Source organism: Oncorhynchus gorbuscha, linkage group LG13 (assembly GCF_021184085.1).
Source record: "Oncorhynchus gorbuscha isolate QuinsamMale2020 ecotype Even-year linkage group LG13, OgorEven_v1.0, whole genome shotgun sequence".
In the NCBI taxonomy this organism is placed as follows: Eukaryota; Metazoa; Chordata; class Actinopteri; order Salmoniformes; family Salmonidae; genus Oncorhynchus; species Oncorhynchus gorbuscha.
In genome coordinates, this window is record NC_060185.1 from 59,069,980 (window position 1) to 59,079,423 (window position 9,444).

At 45.3% G+C, this 9,444-nt stretch overlaps 1 long non-coding RNA gene across 1 annotated transcript in view; it reads right to left on the bottom strand.

The window, feature by feature from the left end:
* LOC123993209 overlaps positions 1–1,144 on the bottom strand; it is a 1,784-nt gene extending 640 nt beyond the window's left edge. The window contains exons 1-3 of the long non-coding RNA XR_006831395.1: positions 901–1,144; positions 622–695; positions 1–283 (exon numbers count right to left, since the gene is read on the bottom strand). The exon at positions 1–283 is cut by the window's left edge and continues 640 nt beyond it. This is a non-coding gene — a long non-coding RNA (uncharacterized LOC123993209). The remainder of the gene's footprint in view (positions 284–621; positions 696–900) is intronic.
* Positions 1,145–9,444: the final 8,300 nt, after the last annotated feature.

Sequence of the window (9,444 nt, forward strand, 5' to 3'; positions counted from 1 at the left end):
TAAAGAGTGCATTGTCATCCGTCATCTTCTCCTGTCTGTGCTGGAGGCTGAGGTCTGGCTGACCTGGGGTCAGGGTGTCTTTGTCTGCCAAGCACGTCTGGGGCGGCGGAGATATGTCTGGTGTGTCAGTGTGTCATTGACGGTAGAGAGACAGACAGCAGGCCAGGGTGACACTGAGCTGATGGGCGGGCTGGAGGTGAGATGACGGCTCTCACTGGGACACCCAAGCAGTGTCACTCCAGTGTTCCTCCTAGTAGTGGTTTGAACCTTGGTGCTGCTGCCACTGCCAGCAAGACAATGGTTTATTGAGTTAGTGTGGGACAAGATTGCGTTAGGCTTCTTTATTGACTACCTTTTCTAAGCTCATCCCACCCACATTTGCATATAGTGACACAGCAACTCATCTGAATGTAATGGAGACAAACAAGCACTGCTAACGATGATTGATGACATTTCTATATTCTGTACATATTGTTCTTGGTTGATCTTGTGTAAATGCTGCCCGTGTACATACGTATAGATTGCATCTGATTACTGCGACAGCGCTATTTTGGTGGTTGATCAGATTTGTCCCGCAATTCTTTGTTGTAATCATTTCAGGCTTAACAAGCATTTATTTACCTTATCGGTTTTCCTTTCGCTTGGGTTGGAAACATGTCGTCACTTTTCACCTCTGCTATTTCAATATGTGTCAGCTTGAGAGAGAGAGAGAGAGAGAGAGAGGTCAAGGTTGAGGGCTGATGTCATAAAGTACCATCACCTGAGAGTGAGCAAATGGCAGTCCCTCTCTGCTGCTGTGACAGTTGCTTAGCTCAATTGCTTTACATCGAAGTGGCTCGCTATACAGCCTAAATCTAACTCATGGAAACGAAAAATAATGTGTTTTCTGCTTCATATTACCTCAGCTTGCTTAGAAATTCCAAAATTTAGTTCACGATTTATCCGTTGTTTTCCTCTGTTGCTCCTTTTACTTTGATACATTGTGTGAAAGATCCTGATTAAACGTAGCATTTCATCGTGTTGTTTAGCGTTTCAGACATTACGCAAATAGACAGCAGAATGACAGATTCACACAGCACTTAGGTGTCGTAAGCAGCCAAGCAGTTCAATAAACAAGGATGATGGTCATTAACGTTGTGACATTCTACACAATGTTTGCACAAATAAATGCAATGCTCTAGCTGCTTCAAGTTATATTTCATCAGGGTATGACATGGGAAATGTGAACACCCCCACCCCCCCACCCACTTTCCGTCTTTGTCTCGTGTTCCTTCCCTGCCTCTTCTTCTCCTCTCCTCTTCATGACACTAACAGCAGAGCCTTCTAACAAACAAAGAGGCAGCAGATGTAGCCAGCTGCTGGGTGCCTCAGGGTCAGTGTTGGCTACCTCATGCACGCGAATGCACGTGCCCAACCACACACACACACCAACCTTTAATATGAAAAATCTCTCTCTCTTGCAAAATGGTGCTTTTCTTATGAGAGTTGATTGGAAATGATCAGCTATGAGTCCGGAGATCATAAATGTATCTAGTACAAGGGCAGTGTCCATTCAGAGGAAACCAGCAAGGCCTGCAGTCCATATGAGTTGACAAATGTACGCCATCATACATCATGAATCATCAGGGCATCAGCTGTCAAGACCTTCCTTCACATCTTAACTTGAAGATACAATTTCATTTCACATTCAGATTTGGGCCTCTACTCTTTCTAGTTTTAGGTGTGTGGTTAATCATTTCTTGTATGTTTCAATGACCCATGTCTTGTCATGGTCCTTCGAGTGTATTAATAATGTAGTACATCATATCAGTGGATGGATGGATGATATGACAGATGGTATGGATAGTTTAAATGAGGAGGCATGGAAGGGAGAGTTATGGGGATGGAGACAGAGATGTAGGGAGAGGAAACGCTGGATTTATTTTGAAAGGAGTAAAAGGTTTGGAAGCCATCAAACCGCGAAGCCTTTTCACATGACCCTTTGGTGGCCCTGGCTCTCTGGCCTGTCCTTTGTGTCACTCTCCACCCCAGGGCCCAAGGGACCCCCGTTCCCAGGGTCACTTCCATATGAACGCCAGGGTAGGAGGGGAAAGAGGGAGTTAACTCCTCAGAGACTGACAAGAGTTCTCTGTTCACATGGCCGAAGGAGGACAGACAGCCCACTGAGGTTCCTGATCATAGATACATACTTACATATTCTCTCTCTCTCTCTCTCTCTCTCTCTCTCTCTCTCTCTCTCTCTCTCTCTCTCTCTCTCTCTCTCTCTCTCTCTCTCTCTCTCTTGCTCTCTCTCTCTCTCTCTCTCTCTCTCTCTCTCTCTCTCTCTCTCTCTCTCTCTCTCTCTCTCTCAGGAACACACGTGTTTGGCTCTCTAATATATTATACGTCCTTATAGATGGGTGAATTTATCCCCACACTTTGTCTCATGATCCTTTGGCTGCTATAGTGGTGCAAGCTAAGTTTCCGTAGCTACAGCCTCACATTCCAGATTCCATCTCTCTCTCTCTCTCTCTCTCTCTCTCTCTCTCTCTCTCTCTCTCTCTCTCAGCGTTCTGGGAATGCTTCAGCCGTTTTGTCACTTCCTCTCCGGGTTGTAAAGAAAAAGCTCCAGCTGGTCTCATATGACTCATAAAAAGAGATGCTAATTTGTGTCTTTTAGAAATCTCAGGTCCATCTTGTCCGTTATGACTGCAACATACATTTTAGAAAAAGACTGACAATTTCATGCTCACTGTTCGTTACTTCGTTCTGTTATTTCCTCGTGTGTCTTTTATCCAACCCTTTGAAGGTAGAAGAATTTGCTGAATTATTGCTGAATTTGTTCATCAATGATATGACTTAAGAGTATCAGCAGCAAATTCACCCTCAGAGACATACAACCCTCACGGTTGTAAATCAGTAAATTTATTATTTGTTAGAAGTGTTTTTTAAGGGTTCATTCATTATAGTTCTAGGCCTTTTTAGTTTTATTTTCTATTCCAAAAAGAATGTACAGTTCACTATCTAGCCTATACACATGCCAACACACACACACACACACACACACACACACACACACACACACACACACACACACACACACACACACACACACACACACACACACACACACACACACACACACACACACACACACACACACACACACACACACACACACACACACACACACACACACACACTCAAACTCACACAACCGTCCTTGGCCCGTTGGGATAAGAGACGCATTCTTTCTCAGAAACGCTCTCTTGATCCTGAGAAACACATCCAGCCCAAATTCCAAAAGTGCTGGGAATCCTATGTTTATGGAAGTCATCTCGGAGGGAGCGTTGTGGGATCAGGCGTGGGGTGCCCTGAGGGGGTTCCAAGGACCTCTGCTTTCCCGGATCTGTGATAGGATTAGAGCCACAGCACACAGACGCTTTGATCTAGACGTTCCCTGGTGAAGATGGGGCATGTACTGTCCAAACAAGTCCAGGCCCCAAAGGTAGAAATGAGCTTTTAGTAGAAAGTTCAATTACGTAAGCGACAGACTGACAGCCTTTGATTTCAAAGCTTATTTGACTGTAGCTTAGTCATTAGTGCATTCCTTACACAATAATACATTAATAAGCCTCTGGATGGTTTTGGCACGAAAGGATAGCCTCTTAGAGTTATTCAGGGATGCAAGTTGCAAATTTTCTCCCATAAATTTCTGCTCCTCCACAGAGCTGTCAAATACTACTCTGACCATAATGTCTCACTGTATGTTTAACAAAGTAAGACCCACGTGAAGGTTTGCCACGACGACTCATTAACCTCTGCTATGACATTAATTTCTTACTTTGTCTCCTCTGGTCTTTGCTTCTGAAATTTCAGCCTTGCCACATCAGTGAGAGAGAGAGAGAGAGGCTGAGTCAGTGTTGTAGCTCAGCGGTACTAGAAAGGCCTGGGCTTCATCAACTACACATCTGATTCATCTACCGTGGTATACAAGGAGAGCATGCAGTAGAGAGAGAGAGAGAGAGAGAGAGAGAGAGAGAGAGAGAGAGAGAGAGAGAGAGAGAGAGAGAGAGAGAGAGAGAGAGAGAGAGAGAGAGAGAGAGAGAGAGAAAAGAAGGAATGAGGGAGAGAGAGAGAGAGAGAGAGAGAGAGAGAGAGAGAGAGAGAGAGAGAGAGAGAGAGAGAGAGAGAGAGAGAGAGAGAGAGAGAGAGAGAGAGGGGAGGCCTCCCCCACCCTCCTCACGCTTCCTGTCTAGATGATTTAAGGAGATGGGGAGAAATGAGAGGGGACCTTAAAAGGCAATGTTTGGGCGTGCAGGAGCGTTCGCTCTCTCCATTATCATACCCTGGGCCTGTGTCTGTGTAAACACAACGTCTGCCTGCACGTCTGTCTGTACGTCTGTGGAGGTGAGCACTTTGGCACAGGCTGAGGCACTTCAGGCACGCACGCACGCACACACGCACACACACACACCAATGTAAACAAGTCTTGGCAATGTATTTTTCACCTTGTCACTTTCAAGTGATAGTTTTCTGACTTTGGAGAAAAAAAGGGACAAGGTTTACAAATCACTTTGACAAATGTTTATGCTGGAAAGGTCTTCGGTTATATGGTAAAATGGCCATGTATTTAAACCCAGAACATTACATTCATAACATCTAGCATAGGATGTGCCATGTATAACAAACTGTAGATTAGGATATATTACACCCCAGTCCTTACATAGTAGTACAGACCATGTAATACTCAAAGAATGTGCACTATTGCTGTCATAGGAAATAAACGAGTTGATATTAATGTGATAATAAAACTTGATTAACACAAGAGCATGGGAAACAGGAAATGGATCCAGGATGCAATGTTTATTGTTATGTGTTGGTTATTAACAGTGTCTGTGGTGTCCGTATCATTAGACACACAAAGCATGGCAGAGGAGTGTTGTGTTTGTTTATATTTCCTCGGCCTGTAGACATCCGGGGTCCTGGATGAGGCACGCATGCAGCACCCTATATAGATATGGAATAGTCTCTGGTCGGTTCCCAACACATTATTTAGACAAAATGGCAGTCCTTCTTTGTGACTGCGCTCGGGTTTTACTGACTTCTCCACCTTCGCGCTCACTTTTCCCTTTTTAAGTCAGCCAGCGGCAGGCTGTGACTAGAAAAGGGAATGTGTGCAGCCAGCCGGCGAGAGAGCGAGGAAGAGGGGGGGGGCAGGCATGCTTCCATGATCACCGCCTGCCTGCAAGGGCCTGAAGGACCCCGAAAGAGTGAATGTTTACCAAAGTACAGCTACATTTTCCATGATCCCAAAATAAAATTGGCTCAGAATTCCTTATAAGGGCTGCGGGGAGACTCCAGGAGAGAGGTTTGAGACAACCTAAAGCTCCTTGGAGATAGTTCAAAACTGCTACGGATTTCTCATGTTATTTCTTATTTTTATTTGATGATTCTTTTTTTGTTGTTGCTTTCTCTCTTTGGAATAAATGGAAAACTTCTTAAATTAGATTACAGGAGATTTATTGTACTCCTAAATATATATTACAGCTTTCGGACACTTTAGTTTGGACTGTGAGAACAACTCCGAGCATGGCTCTGTCTATGGCATCATCACTAAGCTATCTCTGCAGGCCATACCTTAGCCAAACAGAGTTAGACACAACTATCCATGAGCCCATGCTATTGAGTGTCCTGTTCCTGTGTGTCTGTGTGAAGCCTTGTGGATCTGCTGTCTGTGTCTTCTGGGACTGGTGTTTAACTGTTCTCTTCTTTCTGTCTTTCCCTGTTTCAGACTGAACCAAAGGACAGAGCATACACTGTAACCAATAGGTGAGTATCACATGATGTCAGCTCCGTTATCTCAGCCCAATTATCTGCCTAAACCTCCTCAGGGGTCAGACATTATGGCTGTGATTGACAACTGATGTAACTTCTCAGAAATGAAAGAGAAGACTTTATTTTTTTCATGTAGGCTACAGTCTGGTGTATCTGTGTGAGTGGCCCCTATGCAATCCCCCAGACCTGTGCAACAATCGTGTGATTACACCATCCCTCTTCCTGGGATGAGGGTCAAAACTGAGCACTCAGTCACAGGTGTTTATATGAGCTCAGCATAGTGTCTGGTTGCTGAGTAATGTTCTGCGGTGTCCATGTCCACACACTGAAACGTGCCAGATAGAGAACCTGTTCAGGGGCACAGTCAGCCCGCCATTCTAAATTGGCCGAAAGTCAGACACAGAGGGGAACGCTGTGTATCAGATGATATCAGATATCAGATCCAAGAAAACTTGTCCGAAACCTTACTGTCACCAGTGACCCACAACAACATCACTTCCTCCTGACAGAACGAGCTGATGGCGTCTTCTTTACTCTGATTCAATTGTGTGTTTAGCTATTTTTTACCAGCCAAGCACAAACATGAAATAATTACTGTATATAAACCAGATGAAGTGTCAGCACTCCATGGGAGTTTCGTCCTCCTTCTCTTCCATCTCCTTCCTCTTCCTCCTCCTTCTCATCCTCCCTCCTTCACCTCCTCCTCAAGCCTCCTTGTGGTGCCTGAGGCCTGATCTGGGTAGGCAGGAGGCTCCAGTAATCCTGTCTTTGTGGGCCAGGCTAGTTACACGCTCAGGAAGCAGGCAGGGCACTGTGCCCCTGCCTTCCTGCCTGAATTCTGTGGTGTTGTGACCTCAGTGACACCCAGACACCTGGTCACCCTGACACCTACACACATCTAGTCCATTCACCAGCACCTAGCCTAGACATATCACACCTCTCCAGTGAGGGATCCTATCCCATATTATTAGGGTATCAGTTCAAAAGTTATTAGAATGTTATAATGTTCTATCAAGTTAACTGATTATTTCATCTAATGTATATGAGTACACCAGTTTAATGATCAAGTAATAGCATTAAGAATCAACTGGGAAATGGTGCCCACAAACTTTATGTGAGAAAGGAGTGAGAGCAAGGCTAACGGTATGTGGAATGAGTTAGATCATTTTTTTAAATGGAAGCTCCAGTACAGTAGCAGTGATCTAGGGAGAGATTTCATAGCCACAGGGATGAGAGGCAAGGCTGATGGAGGAATCCTGGGTGTAATGTGAAGAGTAGAGGAAGTATACTGAGAGCAGAGGGAGAGAGTGAGCTCCTGGTATGTGTCCCAATTGGCACCCTGTTCCCTATATAGTGCACTATTTTTGACCAAAAGTAGTGCACTATGGGGAATAGGGTACCATTTGGGACTTAATTGTTTGTTTGCTCTGCGGCTGGGTGTCCTGCAGTTAGGGGTTTAGTTTGGGCGATGCTCCTGGCACCCTACCCCCTCTGTGGTCGCTGTGAGAAGAACGTGCTGGAACAGGAGAACGGCCCACACCCCTGCTGTCATGATGGCAACATCTCTCTCAAGAGCGTGCTGCTGATTAAAACTCTGTGGCCACAATCCAACATGGCTGAAGCTCCTCAAAAATCAGTGCCAAACGCATTCCAAAACACCCCAAGTACTCCAATCCCCATGTAGGGATTAGGGGTGTGGGAATTTGGGAATGTCAGTGGGATTGCAGGGATTAGGGTTGTGGGAACAGGGAGTTTTGTCAGTGGGATTGCAGGGATTAGGGTTGTGGGAACAGGGAGGAATGTCAGTGGGATTGCAGGGATTAGGGTTGTGGGAACAGGGAGGAATGTCAGTGGGATTGCAGGGATTAGGGTTGTGGGAACAGGGAGGAATGTCAGTGGGATTGCAGGGATTAGGGTTGTGGGAACAGGGAGGAATGTCAGTGGGATTGCAGGGATTAGGGTTGTGGGAACAGGGAGGAATGTCAGTGGGATTGCAGGGATTAGGGTTGTGGGAACAGGGAGGAATGTCAGTGGGAGTGAGGAGTTGAGGGCACAGGGACAGGAAGGAGCAACATTTAAATATGCAGGCAGGCAGGGGTCAAAGTCATTTCCTGTTCTCCAACATAACGTTTACAGCCCGCACATTCCCCCAATATACAGCAAGCCTCAGTCTTTATGGTACCTCCCTCTTACAGTTTGATACTGGAATGGGACTGCACAGACAACTGTCACAATGTACTTATGTGTGGATCATGCTGTTTCGTTGAGCGCTCTAAAGAATCATCCATTGCTCTTCTTACCCACAGGTCAGTCTGCACTGGGGTCTTAGGACCTCTTAGGTATCTTACCTAACTCCAACTTTCTTAGTCAGAACTATCCTATAGCGATGTGAAGAGAAGACAGGTAAGGTAAATCTGGGGGGGCCTGCCAAAACCAAGGCGTTGATGTTTTACTGTGTAGGTCTATTGCTTGGTCCTCAGGCCCCAGGTGCAGTGCTGCATCTCTGGTCAATTGGGAGTCTGAGATGAAGCACTGTAGCTCGGGAAGGGGGGCGCAGCTACAACGGGGTGAGCAGTCTGAGTGGTGGCCCCATGTCTATACCTCTCTGCCTTATTTTAGACGGTCTTCTAATGGAGACCTATGTTCAGGATATTAGGGATGGAGGGCCCCCGTGACTGGTGCTGCCCCTCCCAGCCTCTCTCTCTCTCTCCCAGGTCTGGCCACATATCTGAGATGCCATATCATCGCTCCACCCATGATGTTAACCTCTGCTTCATACAGCCGTGTGGTCCAGTAAAGACTATAGTTGCTGGTGTGTTTTCCATGCTTTAATTCACCACCTCCTCCTGAGTGCATTTGCTGCATTTACCCTGGCCTTTTCCTCGCTCCCGGGGTCCAGTTTTCCCAGGAATCCCTTGGGCAATCACAAGGGGGATTCCTGGAAATACTGTTCTTGGGGGTGGGGCTTGACTACATGGATCTGGGATAGTAATACAATCTGCTCGTGATATGTTCCACAGACATGTGTGATGTAATGGAAAATTCTATGAACGGGGAAGGACAATGAAGGAAGATAGAACGAATGCTACACTATTTTATATCTTGATGCAAGGCCTTGCCTGGATAAATACTCTTATGTATTTAAGTGTCTTTACCATTTGATATGAATTTCACTATGTCTGGGAATCTTTATACACGCATACAATTTCATATTAGCTATAATATAACTTTTTCATATCAAATGTGCCACGTGAATTTAAAAAAAAATGTTAATAAATATCAACATTTTCAACATGTCTGTCTCAGTCATTCCACTTTCTTGTTACACTACAATGTTTTGTATCATCGAAACTTGCTAGAATGACCCAAATCTCATTGTGGACACACGGCCAAATATGAAAACAGTGCCCTCTACAGTGTATGTAGATATATCAACACCACAACTTGCTTGTCAAAATCTTCACCACAAGGGGTCAGAGTTGAGCCACTTCCTTACATATGCTGCTGGTAGAAACTCTCTTCTCACACCACTTTGATACAAAGTGATTTTCGTAGCAGGTTAGGAGATAATTTTTTGCCTTAATAACCTACGTTAGTTCTCACAACCTGCTGCTTAAGTTCTCCTAA